The sequence below is a fragment of the Sarcophilus harrisii genome, chromosome 5 (genome assembly GCF_902635505.1).
Source record: "Sarcophilus harrisii chromosome 5, mSarHar1.11, whole genome shotgun sequence".
NCBI classification, from domain to species: domain Eukaryota; kingdom Metazoa; phylum Chordata; class Mammalia; order Dasyuromorphia; family Dasyuridae; genus Sarcophilus; species Sarcophilus harrisii.
Genome location: NC_045430.1, coordinates 8,654,970 through 8,680,434, shown reverse-complemented (window position 1 = coordinate 8,680,434; position 25,465 = coordinate 8,654,970). Strand labels below are relative to the sequence as shown.

The 25,465-nt window shown below is 49.1% G+C and overlaps 1 protein-coding gene across 1 annotated transcript in view; it reads right to left on the bottom strand.

The window, feature by feature from the left end:
- MPPED1 (metallophosphoesterase domain containing 1) overlaps positions 1–20,527 on the bottom strand; it is an 89,315-nt gene extending 68,788 nt beyond the window's left edge. The window contains exon 1 of the mRNA XM_031937835.1: positions 20,371–20,527. The gene's annotated coding sequence lies outside the window, so the exon portion shown is untranslated. The remainder of the gene's footprint in view (positions 1–20,370) is intronic.
- Between the last annotated feature and the right edge of the window lie 4,938 nt (positions 20,528–25,465).

The following is a 25,465-nucleotide window of genomic DNA, read 5'->3' as shown; positions in this document are numbered from 1 at the left end:
TGGAATTATTATTATTATATCATCATCATCATCATTATTATTATAAGTATTAAAATCTTCAGATTATAGAACCTCAGAATTGTAGAAACACAGGATTTGGCACTCACGAACCATAGAAGATCAATCAACATTTATTAAGCACCAACTATGTGCCAAGCAGTGTACTCAAGTAAGTCCTGGGATTATAAAAAAGAGGCAAAAGAGAATTTCTGTTCTCAAAGAGCTTATAGTCTAATGGAGGAGGCAACATGCAAACAATTAAATGCAAATTATCTGGGGCAGCTGGGCGGTGCAGTGGACAGAGCACCCAGTCCCGAAGTCAGGAGGACCTGAGTTCAAATCTGGCCTCAGACACTTAACACTTCCTGGCTGTGTGACCCTGGGCAAGTCACTTAACCCCAAGTGCCTCAGTGAAAAAACAAATAAACAAAAAAATACAAACTATTTAAAGGACAAATATGAGATAATTGTTACCAAGGGGCAGTCATGGACTCAAGAGGCGTTGGGCAAGGCTTCTTGCAGGAGGTGGACTTTTAGTTGGGATTAAAGGAGGCTGGGGAGGTTAATAAGCAGAGTGGCAGAAGGAGAGTGCTCTGGGTGTGGGGGACGACCAGAGAGAATACTCAGAGTCCATAGATGGAGGTCTTGTCCATGGAACATCCAGGAGACCAATGCCGCTGGATTGAGGAGTGTGTATTGGGGAGTAAGGTATAAGAAGACTGGGGAGGGAGGAGGAGGCTGGTTATGAAGGGCTTTGAACTGTTTGCTCCTGGAGATAATGTACTGTAGTTGACATTCAGTCCCCCATTCATGGGGGAAAGGGGTGACTTGGTCAGATCTGCACTTTATGAGGCTCTCCTTTGACAGATGGGGAAACTGAGGCCCAGAAAAGTTAAATGATTTTCAGTGGTTACACAGATAGGAAGGAGAAGGGGGAATCTCTCAGAAAGACCTGATCTTCACTAAATCAATCAGCACTCTGTTCATGCTGTCTGAAGCTGTGGGGTGGGAGGGGGGAGAGACTGCAGAAAATGGGATCTGGCCAGAGTTGGGAATTATCTCCCAGAATTCCATCCTCTGGACATTTCTCTGCGCAGGATTTAAGCCTCAAAAAAAGAGAGCGAGAGAAGCGGGAAGCAGTCCCTGGGGGGACGTTTTTATGGGAAATGCTGCATTTCACATAAAGTAGGTTTGAAATGGGCCTTGCCTGGGAACATCAGTGATTTTACACTAAAGGAGATGGGAGCACAGAGCCTTCTTTTAATGTCCGTTTAATATTTATGGAGCGCCGACAACGGGCCAGACACCATGCCGAGGTGTGCGGCAGGCTTGGTTCTCCGCAGCTGAAGCTGTGGGGAGGAGGACGGCGCCATTCTCAGAATTAGTGATGCTGGTGGAGAACAAGGGCTGAGGATCACAGCATCCCAGCATCTCTGAGCCACAAGACACCTCCACCAGCTGGCTCCTCAACGAGCCGGCCCCACAGCCGTAGAGAGCTCCCTACCTGCCTAAGCAGAAAGGGGGAAGGGAGGTGAGAAGGGCTGGACCCAGGTAAATAGTGCTCCCACGGTGGAAGGATTCTTCAAAGCTCCGCCGTATACTTGACTTCAGTTCCTAATAAAATTCTTAAAATAAAGGTTTCTGGGAATTTGGAAAGGGAAGTGGTGGTGATTACTAGGAGCCAGCATGGGAGGGTCTTAAAGAGCTGACCGGTAAACTGAAGCTCGTTATAAAGAGCGATAGGGGAAGGGACTTAGCTGTTCTTAGTGGGACCAAGGCAGCAGACATATCTCTGTCCCATAAGCAGTGCTTTAACCTATATTGGATTACTTGCCCTCTAGGGGAGGGGATGGGGAGAAGGGAGGGAAAAATTTGGAACACAAGGGTTCTCAAGGGTGTATATTGCAAATGATCCATGCGTGTGTTTTGAAAATAAAAAAGCTTTAACACAAAAAAGAATCAGAATCAGTGCATATAATTAATTATGATCTCTGAAAAATGAGGGAGGATGGCAGGGATGCTGCAGGACTGGGGAGAAGCAAAAAGATTCCAACAAAGGGATGAGAATAATCTTCAGACTATAGGTTAATGGGCTAAGCTTTAGGTCCTGGACAGTTCCAGCATGGATCATCAAAGAGATGGTTCCTAGGAATTTAGAAAAGGGAGCCATAATCTCTAGGAGCTTCATCCAGATGACTTCACGTCAGTTCAGACTCATTTTCTATTTTGTTTAGGTTACCAGGCTGGTAGAGCAGGGGAATGTTGCAAATTCTAGATTGTTGTTCATCTAGATTTTAGCAAAGTCTTCACTCAAGATACTATTCTTGTCAAAAGAGGAAGAAAGGGATTAGAGGATAGGACCATTAGAACTTAAAACTGGTTGAATGGTCAGCCCCAAGAGGTCTTCTGAGACCGAGACACTGAGTTTTAGGATCCTGGGAAATCCTGTAAAAATCTACTGTCCTGCTCTGGGTAAAGTGAGAGCTCCAGGATATAGCTGAAGAATGGAAGCTATTCAATGCTGCCATATCTTGCTTTTCTGACACAAGTTTGATTTGTTTCCTGAATCCTTCACTTATTGATTCCTTCTACCCAGGTAATCAGTCTCACCACAATACCACTTTATTTTATTTATTTGTTTGTTTTTGCTGAGGCAATTGGGGTTAAGTGACTGCCCAGGATCACACAGCTAGAAAGTATTAAGTGTCTGAGTCCAGATTGGAACTCAGATCCTCCTGACTTCAGGGCTGGTGCTCTATCCACTGCACCACCCAGCTGTCCCCACAATACCATTTCAGTGGCTCTTTGCATTGACCTCTATCAGCCTTGACCCTCTGGATTTATTTATTTAAATCTTATCTTCTTGATATACACACTAAGCCCAAGACTTTGGGGAAGCTTTGTGCCATACTCCTGATGCTCCTGTGATCTCCTCTGTTGCTTCTGAATAAGCCAAAGTCTCATCACAAGTCTCAGCTCACCAACTCTCAATATCTATAGGGTCAGATCTATAATCTTGCTCTGAGATTTCTAGTACTCCTCACTCACTTCTCTGTGTACCAACCTACTTATTCTCTTTTCCCCCCCAACCCCACTCCTCTTCCCAAATTCCCCATTTCTGCCAAGGACATATCAATTCTGTGTTTATAATTTGGTGTTATCTTCAGTTTCTCATTTAACCTCATTCCACAAATCCAACCAGTTGCTAAATTTTGCCCACCTTTCTCACCTAACCCCTTCTCTCCACTCGCACAGTCGCCACCCACCATAGTTCAGGCCCTTAACATATCTCACTCAAATTATTGAAAAAGACCCCTAATTTTCCCCAGTTCGAGCCTCTCCCCACTGCCGTCCATCCTCACGCTATAGACAAAGGGATTCCCCTTAAGCATAGATCTGAACATGTCTCTCTTCCTCACTATTCAATAAACTCCACAGGCCTCTGAAAATATGAACTTTTGGTAGCTTTTGAAATCCTTCACAACATGACTCTAAACCAGCTTTCTAACCTCATTTTACATTTCTCCACCTGCCTGCTCTGATCCACTCAAACTGGCTCTCACACACAACAGCTCATTTCCCATCTCCATGCCTTTCTCCTGGCCATGCCCCCATGTCAGAGATGCCCTTTCTCCTCACCTCTGTCTCACAGAATCCCTCTCTACCTTCAATACTCAGCTCAAGCCCATGAAACATTTCCTGGTCTCCCCAAGCCCTTCTTCCACTTCCCCTCTTTCCCTTCCTTTCCTCCTTCTCCCTCCATCTTTTTCCTTCCCCCTCCCCATTTACTTGTCTCTTCTATTAGAATGTAAGCTCCCTGAAAATAGGGATTGTTCCATTCACTCTTTTTGTATCCTTCCCTAGAACCTAGCACAGTGTCTTGCACATCATCATCATCATCATCATCATCATCATCGCTGACATTTACAGAGCTCTTAAGGTATACAAAGCATCTAACATACATTAACTCATCAGATCCTCACAATGACCTTGGGAGGTGGGTGCTACATCCTGCTTTTATAGATGAGGAAACAGACTGAAAGATTAGGTGACTTAGCCAGAGTCACTCGGCTAGTAAGTGTCTGAGACAGGACCCAAAGTCAAGTCTTCCTGACTCCAAATTCCATGCTTTTTTTTTTACTCCATCCTTCCATCCATTTGTGCATAGACATTTTGGGCCATGGGCTTTATTACTGTCCTCTTCACGGAGATCATCTCCTAAGGATTACTCTTTGTTTCCATTAATACTCTTCTTTCTAGATCATACCTGTTACTTGGCTAGCACCTATTTTATTTTTTTTTTGAACATTTTTTGCCTGCCCCCTACACTTTGAGGAAATAAGAGCTATCTTGATCAAATCATTAATTTTCAAAATCTGACTTTCTCTTTCAAAATTGTTTCTTCTACTGGTCGCAACAATGACAACATGGCTCGTGACCCAAGTCCTTGCCCAGGGCACCGTCATCCTGAGCCTTCTGGCCATCTCTCCAGAGGTGGATGGTCACCATCCATGCTTTGATGTGCCTTGGAAGGCTTTCTGTCATTTCCCAGATACGTGATCTGAGTATACAGGAGACCTCCATGTTGGTTTCCTGGATGTGGGGGGGTTTCATTCATTCCCAAGCACAGTGTATGATGACACAGGAGACACAACCTCATTATTGCCAGCATTTCTAGAGCTCTTTAAGCTATGCAAAGCACTTTAAAAATCTTAACTCATTTGATTTCCCCCTCCCCAAATCCTTGGCTGTTGGTTGGGTCAGGTTGGCTAGTAACTGCTTTTAGATAGAAACATGGGAAGTAATGTGGTGGAAAGAGCATGAACGAGTTGGGAGAGACCTGGGTTAAATCAAACCTCTGACATTTACCAGATATTTGTTCCTGGGCCAGTCACTCAATCTCTCCGAGCCTCAGTTCTCTGATAAGTAAAGTGGGGACAAAAATGACGATTGCATGGAGGGCAATTGAGAGGTTCATGATGGGTGTGAATAGACTGCATGCATTAACCAAAAAGGATGTCCAAGTAGAGATAAAAGTAATGATTCCTTCAAAAAATCAATTGTATTCTTCTATCAAGAAGAAGATGGGCTTGTCACACAGAGAGATGGAAGAATGACAGGTGGGACAACTGGTATCCCACCTATATGAAGAGAAAGGAAGGAAGGCACTTAGTATATCAGGAGGGACTCCTTCTGGGGAATTTATGGGAAAACATGGAAGTAAAGTTGCACAGATTAAGCAGATGGGGGGACTTCTGTAGCAGAGAGCGAAGATCCATGGGAGTATTTGAGGACCCATCTGACAGGCCATGGGGAGGGTCGAGTGAGATTCTACAAGTAAAGTCCTTTGAAAACTTCTGAGTGTTCTAGAAAGGGCAGTCGTTATTAAGAATGTCACTGAGGAATCTCAAACAGTTCCCCTTTCTGCCACCTTCTTCTGCAAAGAGCTGGCTGGCCATCTGGGCCAAAGTGCCATGGAGAGAGTGCTGAACTTGGACCTGGGAAGACCTGAATTCAAATCCTGCCTCAGCTATATGGCCTCTATCTGACTCAGTTTCCTCTTCTGTAAAATGAGAATAATAAGCCCTCCCAAGTTGGGACTATTAAATGAGATAATAATTGTAAATCATTTTTTATAAAACTTTAATATATAATATTAATAATAGCTATGACTTCACATGATCAACTCAGAGTACAAGTTGCCCCTTAGGCTTCCGAAGCTCCAACCCCTTCAGTTGAAGCCTCCCACTAGGGAGCTTGGGTTAGACCTCCTCTCTGCTTCTTCAGTTCCTTCTCTTTGTTTCTCTCTTGAAAACTTTTCCTGTTTTCCTGTTCTCTGAAGGTCACCGAGTCCTCCTTTTAATAACCTGGGCAGTAGAGAGGTGCTCTTTCAGCCCAGGAGCTCTTCCTGCCCCTGGGGGAAGACCAGCCTGCATTTTGTGAGCATGGCTATCACCAATGGTGGAAATACAATTATGGCTCACTCCAAAACCCAGAATGTCCAAGTCAAAAGGGACTTCAAAGGTCATTCTCTCTAATCCCACAATGATCATGAGCCTGCGATTTCCTAATTTATCTATAAATTAGTACATGAGTCATTGGGAATTGTGAGATCCAAACTCACATAGGATCAGAGGCAGAATTTGAATCTAAATCCACCTGCCTCCAAGGCCATCATTCACTCTATTAACTGTGCAACACTACCTTGGATGGTGGTTTACACTTAATAATAATAATCATTTTAATTTATAATTAATTATATATATGATATAATAAATTTAATTCTTGACTCGAGTCTGTTTCCTCATCTGTCAAGTGGAGATAATACTGACATTACTGTGAAGGAAGCACCAGATGAATCTAAACTGCTTTTATTATCAAGGGAGGTCACAATAAAATAATAATTATAGGAGCTAACTTTTCTATACTTGTAATTACGAGATATTTCATATGTTTTCTCTCAGTAGACCATCAGATCAATCCCGGTAAAGCAAGTCACCTGGGCAAGTAATTTCACTTTCTGAGCCAATTTTCTCATCCATAAGGAGAGGGACTGGAAGAGAGGACCCCTGACTTGCCTTCCAGCTTAAATATCTGTTACTATATCATCACTAACACAAGAAGGTCCATAGAGTAGAAGCCCATTGATTAAGAGTAATAACAAATTGTGATGTGTTTCTGTGCTGTAAGAAATGATTGATTTCAGATTTCTGAGACTCATGGGAAGACTTCTAGGAACTGACACAGAGTGAATCAGTGTAATCAGAACCAGGGAAAAATATTCACAATGATTAGCGCAATGTAAATGGAAACAGCAGCAACAAAACAGAGAAAGCCAAATTCTGTGAAATGTAGGTGACTCAATGGCTGCAAAGAAGAGAAATGAGAGCCCTTTCCCACTTCTTGGCAGAGATGGGGGACTATGGGTATAGAACATTGCATACACTATCAGAAAGTTCTGATAGGTTAGTTAATTTTGCTGAACTCTTTCAGATTTTTTTTTGGTGATAACTCCTCTTTTAGCCCCCGTACTTCCTGATTTTCGGTAAATCTTGCTCACTCTAGTCAATATTTATTAGGTACCTAATCAGGAGAAATCAATTAGATTAATTGAATAGGTGGTAATTGTCTTCCAGGTTGGGAGCCCTTGATAAAAGAAGCAACTCTCGGGAAGGTGTATTGGGAAATGTAGATCATATTAAAACAAACAAAAAATACTAATAATTTTTTAAAAGAGAAGGTTGGATTACATGATCTAAGGGTCTTTTCATCTGGAACTGGGATCAGCAACTGAAATTGGCAAACGAAAACTTGACTACCCGTTTGACAGAAGTGAAAAACAGGTGAGTGATTTGTCTACCACTATACATCCGAGTAAAAAAGCAAGGTGTCTGGACCCATTCTTCCAGTGCCCCAGATCACTGTTCTTTCTGACATGTTCACTTCCTCCCAAGGATAAGGACAAATTGATGATTATGATGTTATTTATTGTTGTGAACGATGTGGGGCAGAGTGAGTTATGGACATGGAGTCAGGGCTGTGATTGGTAAATCTGGGATGCTCAAAGATTTCCCTGGTTCCAGGATGGGATGGCAGCTGGTGTGAGAGTTTAGGGGTTCCCCTCTTAATTGCTTCTCACAAAAAGTGTTTAATAAATGCTTGTCAATTGATTGGTTCCTCGAGATCTCTGATTGGAAAAGTCTCCCAGAGTCAGCAAGGATAAAAGGGAAGTTCTCCAAAAAGAAACAGAATCTTTGGGGCAGAAAGCCGCTCAGATGAGTCTCTCTGAGAGTCAGGACCTGCACCTGCCAGAACCCGGGCCCCATGGCTTTGAGGTACTGAAGAAGGGATAAGTGGAAGAGGTTAAGCATGTGGACCAAATTATAGCTTTCCCACCAGATTTTTGCTTGGAAATTAATCTGGAGTAATTTCCAGAGGATTTAACCTGCCCATTCATAATTGGGACCACCCATCTCTGGGCCTCAGTTTCCCCTCTGTAATATAAGTGCCATGTTCCCTGAAGCTGCTGAACCAAGGAGATGGAAAATGGGCTTCTGTAACAGGAGAATCCTGCTTCTGTGTGCCAGCTAGTCCTGGTTGGCCATCCCCAAGGAGCCAGGTGTTTGCTCCCTTTTGGATTCTGTCTTGGGAAGCCAGGTTCCCAGGGGCCCCTGAGCAAAGGGCTCTCAGAGGGAACGCTAACGAGCTCCCTGCCTTTATCGGAGGGGATGACATGGGAGACACATCCTGAGCCCCCTCCTTTTGTGTGCCTACAGAGAGAGACGGCCAATCGCGGGCCGTTGCTCCAGCTCCCAGCATACAGTCACCCACCCAGCCTGCCCCATTCCCCTCAGGACCCACTGGGCACATATTTCAGGATTCTGAAGTGCACACAAAGTAAAGAATGGTTCCTTTGACCTGGGAGTTCTGGAGGTCAACTGGGGATCCACCAGGACATTCAGAGGGCCCGGAAGAGTTAGCAGGCCCTATTAAGCCACAATAACTTTCCCAGAGCCATTGTTCAGGGCGGCTTAAATGCACACCGGGGGATGTTTTCCAAATGCGGATTTCTGCACGGAGCCAGTAATACCAAACACTGATTTGGGCTCTCAGGGCGTTTGTGTGGGCCCGAGAGAGCAGGCCCCCAAGTAGCCCCCTCAGCCCCTCCACACTGTCAGTCACTATGGGAGCAAAGCTTTTAAATTTCTTTAATAAGGAAAGACACTTGTAAAATAGGTTTTAAGGGAGAACAAGCCCTGTGTTTGAAGTCCAGCTCCACTCCTTGTGAGGTCTTGGGCCTGTTTGGTTTTTCGGGGTCTTTTTGGGGGTCTTTAAGCTGGATCTGGAGCCTGTGAGCCCATAAAAGGCACAGGAAGCAGACTGGTCCAGGCAAGGAAGAGGAGTTGACCCTCCCAAGCCTAGTTCTCGCTGCCTTCCTGTGGGACCTTCCTGCCTCTGAGCTTTCTGTGTAAAATGGGGATGGTCACAGGGAAAGGGTTGGTGCTACAGCCGACAGGATAGAGGATATGGGTCTGACTCGATCAAATGAAATAACATGGGAATTTGCCGCATAAATGGGAGTCGTGCATATAATCAATGACTGCTGAGATCCTGTTTGCTTCAAGAGCTTAGATTTTAGACCAACTGGGCTAGAATGAAAATGAAGGAGAGGAACTGGGTGAGGGAGGAGGGAAGTTCTGTGCCAGGTATACAGCAGGTGCTTAATAAATACCTCTTAATGGAATTAAGCAGAAATACAGAAAGGGAGACTAGGCCTTGGAGGGCCTTGAATGCCATGAATCTCTTTTGGTTGGCAATGGGAACCACTGAAGGGACTTAAATCAGTCTAGGACTTTCAATGCAATTTTTAAAGTGTGCATTAAGAGGTGCTTGTCCATTAGGAAGATCCCTTTGGGGGTTCAGTATCATCATTAACAGAGATAATATACCCATATTACATCCCACCCATTAACAGAGGGTGGGATATGGCATGGGGGATAGGAAGCAGGAGGAACTTAATTCAAATCCTGCATGTATGGTTGGGCAAAGTACTTAACATTTCGGACTTGGTGTTCTCAGCTATAAAATGGGGAGAATAACACCTACCATATGCAGGGATCAAATGCGTTAATAAATAAAGGTTCTAAGAGCAGTGACTTGTCCAAGCTCACAAGCTAAGCCTGGGGCCCGACCCTCTTCCATTCCAGAGCAGGGTCTCCCCCTGCAGCCCCATGAGTGGCTGCCGGTCAAGGAGTGATTGGATCCCCTTGTGACCACTTCCCCTATTTTTGATGACCCACAAGCTTTACCAGCACAGATCTCAAAGGCCCAGGAGGATTTGTCAAGTGCTCTCTCTTCCTGGCACAAGCTCTGCAGCAGAGAGCCGGGGGGGCTGGGAGGGGAAGGGTCCGAAGGCCTGGGGATGCCGCCCCCTCTGCTCCCTTGGCATCCTGGGCACAAAAATATAGTGAAAGGAAAAAATGACTGCATTTCCTCCCCCAGCTCTCTTGGCACACAGCAGGTACTTAATAAAAGCCTCTTAAATTCGATTGAGCTGAAACAAGGGAAAGGAGGCAAGAGCCAGGTCGTGGAGGGCCTTGAATTTAGTTTGGTTGGTGATGGGAGCCATTGGTCAGAGCAAGACAGAGACGTGATCAGTCAGCCACGGTCAAGTCAATCTAACAAATATTTATTAAGCTGTGCTGGTCCATCAAGAAAAGTCCTTTGGCTGTAGCGTCCAAATGCTCAGTCACTGATGGACGTGTTCCTCTATGGAGGGGCAGTGTGGTTCAATGGAGAGAGTTAGGGGGAATCCTGCAGTAAGTGCTCACTAGCCCAAGGGACCCTGATTCTCTTCTATCTCTGTTTCTTCATCTGTGAAATGGGGATAATACCACAACCTTACATCCCACAGATATGGGGAGAAACAATGAGATAACCCGTGTAAGAGATTCTAGAGAGAGCAGTTAGCTAATCCAGATTCTCACATTGGCCAAACCCCTTCCCCATCTGGGCATCTGTAAAATGAGGGAGGGGGACAAATTGGTCTTCGAGTGGATCTGGGATTCTATGGGGCAACAAGGGGGTGCCACAGTGGGTAGAGCGCTCAGATCCATTTTTCCGAGTTCAAATACAGCCTCAGATACTTCTTAGCTGAGTGATCCCGGGCAACTCATTGAGACTTTTTTTTTTTTGCCTCGGTTTCCTCATCTGTAAAATGAGCTGCAGAAATGGCAAACTGCTCCAGTATTTCTGCCAAGAAAACCCCAAATGGGGTCACCGGGAGTGAAACAACTGAGCAACAACAAACTCATGGAAATCACTGAACATCTGTTCCACGGGTAAGATCTGGAGTGCTGGGAACACTCGAGCATTTTTCCAAAGCATTTTCCTTGCAAGAATTCCCCTGCCCTCAAGACATTCACATTTTGAAAGAAATTAGACCCAAGCCAGGAAGTTTCGTTTCCATGCAGAGGCTGGCAACATCCAGGCAGCAGGAACTTGCCATTAAGTCTCCACCTGCTGTTTACAATTACGTAATTTCATTACAGAATGTTGATTATGCACCTACTGGGAGCAGAGTCCCACGCTCCGGGCTGGGGAAGTGCAAGACTTAGAAGAGACAGAGACCTTGACCACTCACCACTCACAGGCCTAAGAAATGGTCACGAGCAACAGTTAGGACTAGGGCCAGTGAGACTGGGAGCTGGGAGGAACATGGGCTCAAACTGGAAGATTTTATTGACAATGACCAAGGTGAAATTTGCTTCATGCTCCAGGTCTCTGGACACGTGCACTCAAGGGATAATCCTTCTCTTAGTTATTATTATTATTATTATTATTATTATTATTATTATTATTATTTAATAGCCACGGGATGTTAGGGCTGGGGATGAGTTTAGAACGTGGAATGGCAGAGTTGGGAGCTTGGAACCAGGGATGTGAGAATTGGGAGGGGTTTTAGGATGGAGACCATCGGAGCCAGAACTCCCACGTGTCACGGCTTCCAGGAATCCCTTCTCCACCCTACTATTTGCTGGTATAATTCATCTGATATGTGTGTGTGTGTATGTGTGTGTGTAAAATATATATGTATATATTTATATATTATATTATAAATACATTATATTTATATATACAATATATATAATATTATAAATATATTTATATATACTATATATATAAATATATAATAAATAAATTATAAATATATATATTATAAAATATATATTTTACACACACACACATATATATATATATATAAAATAAAATCATGCTGGTTCCCCTGACAGACAAACCCTTGGAGGGCAGGGACAGTTTCTTCTTTGTTTTTCCAAACCCCGTGCCTAGGGCAGTGTCTGTCTTCCCCACCCGCCTTGGGGTAGATGGTTTTGGCTAGAGAATTTCTACGGTAGAGATCAGGGCTTCTTCCATTTATGTTTGAGGGGGGTTCGAGGACTTGCTCAGGGTCAGCAATGTCAGACCCAGACTCGGACCCATTTCTGCCGTGCCGCAGAGAAGGCCCTTGTTGTTGCTTGGCTATTGGGAAAGGTCAGGGCAAGTGGGGACCACTTGTAGGGGGTCACTGTAGGACGGTGGGTCAGAGACATGGATTTTGAGTGAGAAGACCTGAGTCCGGATCTTAACGCTATGACCTGTGAGTCACTCCATGTCTTTGGTTTCACAATGTTTAATGGAGACCCTGGCTCAGCTTGTCTATCTGGTGTGACGGCCCCGGCCTACAATGTTCTCCTTCCCGCCTTCCCCCGCTTAGATGCATCTCCAGCCTTGCCTGCTTCCCGCAGGTTCCCGGCCTGAGCCTTTTGGTCCCACTGCCCAGACCCCGAACAGGTATCGGAGGAGGCAGTTCCCAGGGGCCTCGGAACGCCGCCACAAGTAGATGCTTCATGAGTGCTGGTTGGCTGGCCAGTGTCCAGCTCTCAATTAGGTCCCTCGAGTTTTCTTTAATGATTTTCTCTGCGTAAGGAGTTTGCTCATGCACGCAGGGTCACCCACTCCCCCCCAGAGACGCCGGGACTTTCCAGGGCCATTGGAGTCAGCAGGTATCGGAGGCGGGCCCTGAACCACCTGGAGCCAGACCTGGCTCCAAGACCCTCATTTCCCAGGCTTGGGGAAGTGCCTGGGAGGGCTCTGAAATTACTTGTTGGGATGGGGGGGGGAGGATCCCCAGGGAGTCAGGGGCAGAAGCCAGACTGTCTACATCTGGAGCCCTTTCCTGGGCACCTCGTCTCGGCAGCCCCTCCATCCTGTGGAAAAGCAGAGGGGGAAGGAAGAGGCCGGCTGGGGAACGGAGCCCTGGGGCTGGGTAAACACCTGTCCTTAGCATCATTCATTCTACCCCCCGGTTTGGGGCTCATGAAAGAGTCCAATAAATAGCGTAGCCGAGGTTCCAAATCCTTCCCTTTCCTTCCTTCCTGTTCCCACTGATAAACATATGTATGGGCCGTCTACTCCCAGGCTTCATAAGCATAATGCAGAAGAGTAAAAGGGGCTGTTTTCTAGAGAAAAGCAGAAGCTATTTCCATCCCGAGCAGTTATCCGGAGATGCTGTTTGCTCAGGTCTGGATTGGCTCTGGGAGATAACTTATTTGCAATCTGTGGGAAGCTCGCAAAGGGAATGAATCGCTGGAGATTTCATAGACAAGGGAAAAGGGGTGCTGGGAGCTGCCGCCCCTCCCGTATTTCTGCCCTTCCCCCGTTCATTGTAAAATCTTAAAGGTCGCTCTCAAAATTCATTTTTGCCACGAGAGGACTTGGGTAACTGTTGCGGGGAAGAAAGCCGAACCCAGAGAACAATAGAGAGAAGGATGACAATGGTGAAGATGACAACAAAACCCAAGGCACCAGAATTCAGATTAAAAGCGGCCATAAATCTGGATTGGGGAGGCCCAGTCATGCCTTCCCGAAAGATATCTCCCTCTCCTTGCTGGAGAGTCGGGGGTGTCTGGTGTAGGATGTCGGGCGCTCTGGCTGGCTCCCTAATGTCTCCAAGCAAGGGGAGGGATATCAGCTAGGAATTGTTGGGAAAACTTTAAAAGGTACATGAAATGTGGACAAAATTGTCCATCCCCATTCCTATTTGGGTTTTCCTCCATTAGTTGTGTGTGATCTGTGGAGTGGGCCACATCCTTCCTAGGGGTCTGGCCCCGCTGAGAGAGGGGAACTGGTGGAGGGGTGGACTTCAGCCACCCCCATTCTGGACCACCTTGTGTGTGGCCAGGCTGAGTACCCGCAGCCGCCTCCTCTTGCTGAGACTCCAGAGTGGGGTCACACAGAATGTTGCCTCCCCCAGGCCCTCGGCCCAGTCATGGAGAGTGGCCACTGACGTCCCCCTGGGTCCTTGAGGCTGGCCAAGGGCCAGTGGTTGAGAGAGGGGCAGGCCATTAAAGGCAGCCACACGTGGGGATGGAGCATAGGAGAACCCTGCCTGGGATGGGGAGCTTAGCAAGCCACTGCCCACCTGGAACTTCAATTTCCTCATCATACAATGGAGCTGGTAAGCTCTGCGGAGCCCACTCTCGGGGCTGCTGGACATTTGAAGTGAGATAAAGGGGCAGAGGAACTCGCAGCCCTTACATACTGTCAAATGTCAAATCTTAGCTCTGACATCCTGTCAAATGGAGCAATATTTGTCAAATCTTAAAGCACCCTAGAAATCCCCAGTATTCTTAGGGAGCAAGGTGACAGGAGAGAGAGGGATGGATCTGGATTTGGGAAGATTCAAATTCTGCTGTGTGACGCTGGACAAATCACTTAAGCTCTGTCTATCTCAATTTCCTTCCCTATAAAATGAGAATGATAATAGCACCTACTTCCCAAGGGTTGTTGTGATGGTCAAAGGGGACAATATGCTTTAGATGCTATGATATCCTCCTCTTCTTCTCATCTTCATCCTCCTCCTCCTCTTCATTATTATTATGATTCAGCAGTTTTTCAGGGAAGCTAATGCCAGTTCCCACCATCCACTGACTCATGAGAGCTGAAAGAACCCTAATGAGCCTCTATTCCAACTAGATGCTCTTATAAATTAGGAAACCAAAACGTAGAGTGGGGAAAGTGATTCACCTAGATCACACCACTCTGGCAGCTCAGCCTGGACCCATACTTGTGACCAAGGCCCCCAATAAAGAAGCTCAGGAGGTGAAAGCATTCCCAAACCCGATGGAAATTAGATGCCTCTTCCTTAAAAAAGAAAAAAAAATGAAACAGAGAAAAAAAAAATAAACCAAAATATCTCAACTGCTTCTAAAGCATTTACCACTTAAAAACCTTTTAGTGAGACACATTTTGAATTATGCCCACATGATTTTAAATTACCCTTTCTAATTCCTTGACCACTCCACCCCCAACTGGCAAGCAAAAGGAAAAAAAAAATTCTACTCCTCTCTCTCCAATTCTGCATATTTCCTTCAGAACAACGAACAAACCCGTTTACTGGATCGGATCCTTCGATCCACATTAGTTCCTTTTATTTCCTGACTGGGTTACCAGGCTAGCCCGGGTTATCTTCACCTCATGGGCATTTGCCAATCTAAAAACACGTCCAACCAATCAAAAAGCCCACGAGAAATAGTAATGTTGATGATAGTAAGAATTGGTATTTATGTAGCATCTGAGGCTTCCAAAGCACTTTCTATACGTTATTTCATTTGTTAAGAAAGTTCCGTGAAAGGTACAGAATTCCAACGTGGAAAGGGTTTGAATCACCAGGACTGTGAGCCATAAATTATCATTAACCTCGGTGCGTCCTGATTTGCCTGGCATATAGTCTATTACACAAATAATACTAAACGCATGGCTTGTGTTCGGCTATAGAGCCTTCCCTTTTCCTTAAAATAAGGCATCTGTACTCTATTCCTCTCCACAATGATTTGCGGGCACATTTAGTCTGCTCAGATACATTAAAACACACACTCGTGTGTGTGTGTGTGTGTGTGTGTGTGTGTGTGTGTGTGTGTACACATGGAGATATTAGGGAAATGCAGAAAAGGAGGCGCCCGAGAAACATCTCTCTTTTCATCCGTGTATCAAATCACCAGCTGCATTAGTGGGACTTTGGGGCATTCTCTGAGCAGGCCATATATAGGCTGTTGGGAATTTGTATTCCAGTCTGTCGAAAACCAGTGGCCAAGGGCCCCTTTTGGTCTTGAAGCAGACTACTGGAACCCAGACTAGATATCTGGGCTTTTCTGGGGAAGTTCTAGAGCAGGGGGGACAAGGTGGGCAGAGATCATGAACACTGTGGAACAGCTGAGTTTGATATTACTGATGTAGAGACAATCAAGCCTAGTTTTCATAGCAAAAAAACCCAAAACCAAAAAGCCCAGGTGAAAAGTAATTATCTGTATATAACATTTTAATTTTTAATATCTTGTAGGAGAAAAATGTCTCTAAGTACAAACATTTCCCCACAGATGTGTTGCATTAAAGGGAAAATACAACCAGGGAAAGTCACCGGGAAGCTCTAACGCTCGGGAAAATGGGGGGAGCAGCTGCTGCCACAGCAGGATGGCTGAGCTCCGGGCAGCCCCAGCACCCAAGCTGGAGGCTGGCCTTTGGCTCCTTCCATAGAGCCATTTCAACTCTTTTCCAAAAGGAAAAAATAAGGTGGAAGCGAACATGGAGCCCATAAAAATATGTTCGATCTGTTCCTGTGCCCACTCTATGGAAGCAGGCTGTGCTCCTGACCCAACAAGGGGGCAGGCCGGCCTGTGAGGGGGCCCCTTCCTCATCCTCCCACTTAAGACTCTCTTTTGGGAGAAGAAGGGAGCACAGGGCTTCGGCATCCCAATATATTTAACTGTCTACAGCCAGCAATCCCATTTGAACATGCCAAGGAATTAGCGGAGAGGAGAAGGCCTGCCTTTTTGGAATTTCCAGGGCCGGCACAGCTCTCTACAAAATGCTGGCATTAACTGGGGTATTGCTGAAACTCCAAAAAGCTCCCTTGTGCTAGTGAAGAAACCCTCCCATGGGACCTCCACGTAAGGGGAGTTTCAGAGGATGGGCCAGGGCAAAGGGACTGCAGCATTTCTGACTCTGGAAGGAATGCCAGTCCCACGCCGTAGTCATCTGAGCAGCTTGTTCCTGCTACCTCCTCAGATGGATGGCGTGTTTCCAGGTTGGCTGGGTTCAGCCTAAGGAGGATCTCCCAGTAGGCCATTCACACAAAAAGGTTCCTTCCCCTGGTCCATTAACCAAGCCCCACACTCTCTTTCTTGGGGATCAAAAGAGAGGAGCAAAAGTTACCTCTTCCCTTGTTAAGCTATTTTCTAACTTGTGCTGAGAAACTGTGACCGTAAGGCGGAAAGGGCTCTGGGCTAGGGAGGAGAGAGCCCGTGTTCCATACCCAACGCTATCACACGTTAACCTTGGCTCCCTAAGAACGCCGTCTTTCTAGGTCCTGGTTTCCTTCTCTGAAAAATGAAAGAAACACAACGCAGCTCATAACATCTGTCCTAGGTCTGATACGGTGTTTTAAGGCCTCCTCCCATTTCTTTAGGCTCTCTTTGAAAGCCCCTACCGGAGTGGACCCGCCATGTCTGAACGTTCCCTCCCTGATCCGAAATCCCACTTCCTAAGGTCCTTCCATGTCATACCCTCTGTTCCAAGCTCCCTGCTGCCATTCCACAATGTTGTGATTTTTAGAAATGACTTTCACCTCACTAAGCTTTGTCATGTTGATAAAAATCAAAATCATGTTTTTAACAGCTTCTGAGACTGGATCTGGCCTCTTCTAACCAACCTGAAGAATTGATCCCATTAACTAGCTGCTCCCCTCATTTCCAGAGTCAGAGGCCAGAATGGAGGTGGGGATGGGACTCCCCCTCACATTTATACTTGAGACCCAAGAGAAATGGCCTATCTGATGCTTGAATTAACAGGCTCCCTCCCTTGGTGCTCACCTCCCGGCTGCCCCAACTGCAGGGGATTTGGGCCAAGGTGCCCGGAACAGAGCCCAGGTTTTTGCTGCTGACATGGTTCTCACAATACACCGGGCATCCTTTCAGCCAGAGGGAGGTGCTTTCAGACCCCAGAAGGAGCATCTTCGGTGATTTGGGGGCTGCCATCTGTTTGAGTGGGGGTACAAAGAGAGAATGCCTGTCCTGGGGCTACTGTCCCTTTGGAGTGTATTCTGGGGCATACGGTCAGCCACTCACTGGCAAACAGAAATGCCCCCCTAGCTAATGGATGGGATCTCCTAAAGACATAAAGAGGAAGAAAGGAAGGAAAATGAAGGCAGACCCTTTTCTGGTTCCCAGAAGCAGGGTGGAAAATGTCACATTGTCATTGGAACAAGCAGGGACGATCTGAGGAGAAAGTGGAAATCTTACCCTTTAGTGTTCTCTACCCAGAGTTTGAAAGAATCACCTCAGACATGCTAATTGCCTAAGATTTTTTCTCCCAGAACATTCACTTGGATGATCTGGGGCTGCTGAACTGATTAATTTTCTTTGCTTGTTCTTTCCGACCATTTCATATTTCTGAAATCAGGATCCTGAAATCATTCCGAGAGATTAAAAGACAATTGGGCTTTCTGGTGGCTTTTGCAAAGCCTAATCCTGCTCCCCCAAGCCGAAAGCCTGGCTCTCGCCACCAGAACGCCCTTCCACGGTGCTTCTGGCCGAAGCAGGAGTGCACCTTTGCCCGCCCAGCGGGACCATGGAAGAAGCCGGCACCGAGGTTTCTGGCAATGGCCTACCAAGTTCAGAACATGCTCAAATGAGGAGACCCACCATCTCCCAGGGACATTAGGGGAAATCTTAAACCTGGCAAAGCAACTGTGAACCCCAAACAGTCTCAATTCCATCACAAGCTACGGATCTAAGGGACCCATGAAGATTCAGACGACTGCGGTTGGCCAAGTACATGTCTACAAACTTGTATGGCCCTGTATGTGTCCTTCTGGAAACACGCCTGACCTTCAGAGGCTGGCGTGTCTGTGACTTCAGGCGAAGGGGCTGTGTTGGCCACTCACAGAAGGGTACGTCCGGGTCACAGACAGATGCCTGGAAGGGACCTTAAAGGGGCAAACACTGCCCTCCTTTTACCCATGAGGGGAGCGAGATCTAGAGAAAGATGACACCGATCAAGGTCAAATGGGGAGTAAATGGGCAGATTGGAGTCGGAACTCGAGTCCCCCAGCTCCGGAGGGACCCCCTTGCCTTTCACCGGCAAGCCTGTGGAACATGAGCAGTCCCACGTCCCAGAGCTGCCGGTCCCTCCGGGACTCGGGAAATTTGGGGCAACAATGAAAGGAACCCGGAGAACGACGGCACAAATCTCTGACAAACCCATCAGTCAGCCCAGCAAACTGATGCTGAATCATCCATCGCTTTGCGAATAGACATCAGGCGATTAATGGATGGCCAATAAACAGTCCCTCTCATAAATGTAACAGTTTCACCAGAATTGTCTCAGGGAGAGGACTTTCCAAGTGGTGCATTTGAAGCCCATTTGCAGAGAGTCGGGCGTCATGAAGCACAATTTATAACGCATGGACCATCCTCCACAGCCTCCCTCCAAGACTGCTGTTCTATAGAACAGCTCCTTGTTACCGTCTTTTAAAAACCCAATCCATCACACAATGGCCCAAAGCCGTTCTGCAGAATCCCTCAGAGAAGGGCTCTCTCCTGTTTGCTTCTGGGATTCCTTTGACTTTATCACTCCGACACCACTTTTCAAAGTTTCTGCCCGGGGGAGGGCAAGTGACCAGTTTCTTGGACTAGCCAGGCCTGGGAATTCTTCCCCACCACACTTATTCGGGTTTCTTTCATTTCGCGGCCTCTCTGCACCTTGGAAGGCTGCTGAGGGTCAGGCTCGGCGGCAGCCTTGCCCCTTGGGCCCCAGCAGCCCCCTCCTAACGAGGCTCGCACCCCTATTCATCTCCTTAAGCTGCCTGTGCCCAATGCGGCCCATTCACTTCAGCCTACTTTTGTTCCTCCTCCTCCTCCTCCTCCTCCTCCTCCTCCTCCTCCTCCTCCTCTTCTGGTTTAATTTCATAATTGTTTACAACTTAACAAGCTGGGGCTCGGAGCAATTAAGAAGGGGCTTTAGAAATGGGCAGAGAGAGGAGCCCCCTCTGTTGGCTAAGGAGGAGTCCAGCCAAGTGGCGGCAGAAGGAGTCCCACTGAAATCCCATTTGGCTGGGGCTGGGGCTGGGGCTGGGGCTGAGGCGGCTCTGAACTGGCCTTCTCAGTTGGGGGTGGGGGGTAGTGGGCAGTGCTCGTGGGGAACCAGCCTCGGTACCCCAGGGGATGGAGCCCCCTTATCCCCGCTCACAAGACTGAACAGACACAAGCAGGGCTGCCACAGAAGAGGGTTCCCAGCATGAATATAGGGTCAGAATAGAAAGAAAAGCCCCGTTCCATTCGGCCAATGGTTCAAGCTTCCTTGGGAGTCAGGAGCCGGAGAGCCAGTCCTGGAGATGCAGGAATTCTAGACATCTCCCGGGAGAAGGGAAAAGTTTGCCAGTCCCCCGGAAGCCAAGCGCCGGACCCCGGGTGCCCTGGGAGCTGGCGCCCAGTCCCCAAGGAGGGTCGGGGAGAAGCCGCCGCTGAGGGGCATCCCCACCCCCCGAGGCCCCCAGGACCACTGGCGCACCCCGGGGAGAGAGGCTGGGAGGAGGGAGAGGGCTTAAGAACTCCGGAAGAAGAAAAGTAACTTTGCGAAGTGGAGGAGTCCTTTCTGACCTGGCCAAGCGGGGGCCTGGACCGCGGGACAGAGATCTGGCAAAACTGCCCGGGAGCCGGACCGAGCTTCCGCTCCCTCCCTCGCCCGCCCGCCCGCCCGCATGCACACGCCGAGCAGCCCACGGTCGCGCTCATTCATTCAGAGAAGTCAGCCTACCTTGAGACCTCCATCCACTGGCACGCCCCCAGCACCCGGAGCATCAGGCAGGGCAGGGGAAGAGGCGCAAGTCTGGAGCCGAGAGGGGATGGATGCAGGCGCTTTGGGGACGGGGGAGGAGGGAGGGAGGACGGGAGGGAGGGGGTGGCAGGAGATAAAGGGGAAGGAGGAGGGAGGAGGAGGGAGGAGGGGGAAGAAAGGGGAGGAGAAGGGGGAAGAAGGGGGAGGAAAAAGGGGGGAGGGAGAGAGGAAGATGGGAAGGAGGGGGAGGAGGGAGGACGGAGGAGGAGGAGGAAGAGGAAGAGGAGGAGGGCTCTCGGCTGTCTCTCCTGCAGCTGCCTCTTTGCGGAAAAGGTCAGAGGTAGCCAGCCAGTGGGATAGTGGACTGACTTCCCCTTAGGAAGCAGCTCTCGCTCGCTCTCTCTGCTTCTGTGTGCGTGTGTGTGCGTGTGCGCGCGTGTGTCTCCCTTGTCCCTCCTTCTCTGTATATTTCTCCCATTCTCTCACCCCCTCAGTCTCTCCCTCTCTCTCCGGCTCCATCTCCGGCTCCCTGTCTCCCCAGCCTCTCTCTCCATCTCTCGCCCCCGCCCTGGTCCCCCCGGACTTGGATCGGACTCGCGATCCCCCCCCACCCGGCCGGGAGCCCTGGGCCGGTCCGGGGGAGAGGTGGGGACCCAGAGGGGCCGCTTTCCCGCTCGGTCGCCTGCCCTCCTGCAGCCCCACGCGCCCCTCCTCCCCCCGCGGGGCTGCTGACCGGGGCGGGGGCGCCCGGACCCAGAGATCGGACCGCGGGTGGGGGGGAAGGGGAAAGGGAGGGAGGGAGGAGGAGGAGGAGGAGGAGGAAGAAGAGAAGGGGGAGGGGAAGAAGGGAGGAGGAAGGAGGGAGATATGGGGGGGGGGGGAAGAAACGTGGCTGCGGAAAAAGAGGAAAAAAAAGCTGGCCAGGCAGGCAGACTGGCGGGCGGGCAGACAGACACACAGACCGGCAGACAGTCCGAAAGCCCGCCCGCAGGGCAGACACGGCCGTGGTGGTGGGGCGGGGGAGGATCCCGGAGGCCGGCGGGGAGGAGGTGACCAGGCGGCCTGGGCCCCCCGGGACTCACTCACCTCCCGGGGACCCGCGGTTGGCCCCAAGCCCGAGCCCGAGCAGCGTCTCAGGTTGGGATGAGAGCCCAGGCTCCCTGCTCCCTCCTCGCAACCGCTCCCACCTCCCACCTTGTGGGGAGCAAAGCGGGCATCCCCCCATCTCCTCGCCTCCATTATCCCTCTCCTCTCCCCCCTCCTCCAGTCTGCACCAGGCTGGGCAGATGGAGACCCTAAAAATCTCCCAGAACCCCAAGTCTGGGAGGGGCACCTTGGCCCCAGAGGGGCTGAGATCACTGAGGCAGAGGCTGGCCAAGAACTCCATCCGGCTCCCTCCTCTCCCCCCAGTCTAGAGTTATTTCTGGGCTCCCGTACCTCACCTGGCAACTGGAAAAAGGGCAGCAGTAAGAGTCCAGGGCCTGAATTCAAAACCGGCCCTTTCATTCACCTGACCTTTGAACCTTGGGCAAGTCTCTCTGGGCCTCAGTTTCCTGGTCTGTAAACTGGGAATTTAGATAATAGGGGACCTCTGTGATCCCCTCCAGCTTTAAATCTATATATGTGACTCAGTTTCCCTAAATATAACCAGGATTAAGATGCCTGGGAGGGGGGAGAACTCCCAGCCTGTGGAGAGGAGCCAGTTCCACAGGCTCTCCTGAGATTTGGGAGGTTCAGGAAAAGGGCAGACCAGCTTTCCCTTGGGATTTCCCAGCACAGAGCCCCCTGGGAAAGGGGCTAGGGGCAGGTACCCTACCTGGGGCCACTTAGGGGAAACAAAGCTTTGGGGGAGGCTTTCCTAATGAAGGGAGAACATTGGGCAGCCCCTCAGTGGCCAGCAAGGTTGCACCCCAAAGCTGAGGGGGGAGAAGCTGGCATCTGGCAGCCCCCTCCCCTTTGATTGCTGGCTCATTCTCTCCGGTGCATAAGGGGTGCCTCAGGTTCCTCAGCTGTGATCTCCATTGGCGAGCCCAGATTGCAGAGCTCCTCGTCAGGGTCACGTACGCACCCTGGCCGGACAGAGCCGCCTCCGGGACCCATTCTGCTCTGCTGCCCTGCAGCCGGACGGCTCCGGAGTCTCCATTCTGGGCCCTTGCCCAGTTCTTAACGGTTTCCAGCCAATTTGACTTTTTATTCAACAAATATTTACCGAGTGCATCCTATGCACAAGAGCCGTCCGCTTCTCTCCTTTCTCAGGGTGATGGGAAGGGAAGGAGGGGGAGGGGCACTGCAGGCTTTCCTGGGCCACCTTCCCCTTGCCCCCTCCCCCAGTGACCATCACTTCCAGGGACACGGGCAGTGGGGACCAAGGCCGACTTAAAGGTCTGAGACCCAACTACACATTCCACCCACTGAGGAAAACAGTCACCGAGCACCTCCTTGTCTACAAGAAAAGCTCCTTGTGGGGCATGAAGGGAAGGCAGAAGGGAACAAGTCAGTACAGAGCTTTTGGCCCAAAGAATCTCTAAGGTCCTTCCCAACCCTGACATCCCCTGTTCTAAGCCTTCCCCCCAGCTCTGACATCCCCTGTTCTAAGCTCCTTCCCAGCTCTGACATCCCCTGTTCTAAGGCCCCTATAGACCTGACATCCCCTGTTCTAGTTTAGCCTTCCTTTTGACCTCCCACCCCTGCTCTATAACTCTTGCTGTTGGAGCCATGTCCTCAGCTTGCTATATCAGATCTATTTGAAGCTAGGTCCTCCCTCTTCCCTCTCTGGGTCTCATTTGCTTCCTGTATAAAATGAAAGGAGGGAGCTAGATGTCCCTGGGGTCTCTGGGTAATGGCCCCCTCCCCATGGCCTCCTCTCACCCCCTCTTCAGCGCAGGACACCCCCAGCCTTGTCCCCCGGGATTTTCCAACCTTCTCTCTGCTCACCTCCTACCTCTCTGGTTGCTCCTTCTCTGTCTGCTCCTTTACCCACCACAAGCAACGACTAGAACTGCGAGAGCCCCGTGGGGGCTGCCAACCTCACAGTCATTGCAATAGTCTCATGAGGAGCTAAGACTTGGCCCAGGCTGATGGCTGTGTCCCAGAGAAGGCATCGCTGCCATGAAAATCTACAAGAGATTGGATGGGGGGAGGGGGAGAAGATGAGAAAATGGCGGGTGGGGAAGGCAGGATGGCAGTGGGATGGAGAGCTTAGGGTCCTAGGAGGGTGGTAGGAGGGAGATTGGAAGGGAGGGAGTCGGGGACAGAAAGAGGGAGAATCCCCCTTTGGACTAAGGTGTCCCCCGGACATCCAGTGGGAGATGTCTCATGGGTGGCTGGAGATCAACAGGGAGGTCAGGGCCGAAGAAGCCCATTGGACTTCTCAAGATGGATGTTTCAAAGGCACCTCAGATAGAGCTTTGTGCTTTCTCTCTCAGACCTTCCCCTCTTCTGATTTGTTGATTCAGTGGAGAGCACTCAATCAGCCAAGCCCCAAACCTCTGTGGCTCGCTCCCTCAACCCCTGGATCCAAGCACCGGCCAATAGTCTCACTTCCTTCCCTTCAAGGTCTCCCATAGAACTATCTTTGTCAATAAAACCACTGGCCTATCTGTCATTCCCAGAATGGAATCGGCTATTTCAATAGCCTTCCTGCTTCAGCTCTGACTCCATTGCAATCCACCTTTTCACTTGTCTGACCATGTTACCCTCCCTCAGTAAACTCCTGTGGCTCCCTAGTACTGCCAAAATCAAAGATAACTTGGGATTTAAAGTTCTTTACAACCTGGGCAGCCATTTTATTCTAATTCCCTGCATATGATTTATAATCCAGGCGTCCTTGGAGTCTCTTACACAGATCACTCCCTCTATCCCACCCAGGCTTGGAAGGGTCTCTCTCTCTCCCCAAAGTTTGGTTAGAATTCCTTTGGACTCACTCAGCTCATGGATCTCCTCCCCCCACCCCCCAAAGCTCGCCCTCCCTTCTGGTCACCTCCCATAGATTCTGGGTTTTTGAATATTTAGATTTGGGTTGATTTATGCTGCCTTCCCTACTAGAATAGAAGCTTCTTTAGGCAAGAGGCCCAAGAGTTCTTGTTCTTTCTTTGTACTCCCAGCACCGAGCACGATGCCTGACATACAGCCAGAGCCTAATAAATGCAGGCTGATTGGTTGTTTCCAGGTGAGACGTTGTGTTCTAATATTCTGTCATTCTCGGGTCCCTTGGGCTCCGACATTCTGTCTGGCATGTTCTCCCACCTCAGCCAGTTCTGACATTCTGTGTTCCGAGGTCCAGCCCTTCCGGGGTCTCACCTTCTGGGATGGCAAGGCTGCCCTCTCTGGCTTTCGGTGGCACTCCAATCACAATCGTTGCCCTACGGGACGTTTTAATCTCCCTGAGGAGATTGGTCACACTAAGAGGAAGCAGGTCTATCAGAAGATGAGGCAGGCCGGAGGTAAACGTGACCCCGCATGGTGGGCCGGTTCTGAGGGGGCTCAGTCACAAAGGGCGGGGATGGTGAGGGCAGGCTTCCTGCAGGAGCCAGAATCAGGCCCAGAGAATGGGGACAATTGGCTAGGCCAGCAGGGGAGAGCAGGGTGAGCTGGATGGAATAAGCTTGGGAAGAGGTGGAAGGGGACTGGGAGGGGGATCCACGCTGAGCATGTCTGTTTGACAGTGAAAAACACTGTGGTTGGAGGGGAAAACTGGAGGCGGGGAGGAGACTTGTGGATCTTTGGGGTCCAAGACTTCATAGAAGTAGACAGTAGCTCTACAAATATAGCGAGCAGCTATTCTGCTTCAAGAATCACTATGGATGAAAAAGCCACCCCCAGCTATACTCAGCATCCCCAACTGGGCAGGGCCCATCAGAGCTTGCAGTCTCTCTGTCGTATTTTTCCTTTTCCCTCTCTCCCTCCCTCTTCCCCCTTCTCTCTCTCTCCCTCTCTATTCTTCTCACTTTCCCTTCCTTCCTCCTCCTTCCCTCTCTCGTCCACTTTTTATTTAGAGAAGGATTCAGATGGGAAATGGCTAAAACTTGGGAACAGGATCAGATACATTTAGGACAGAGCTACAGGCCAAGTAAGA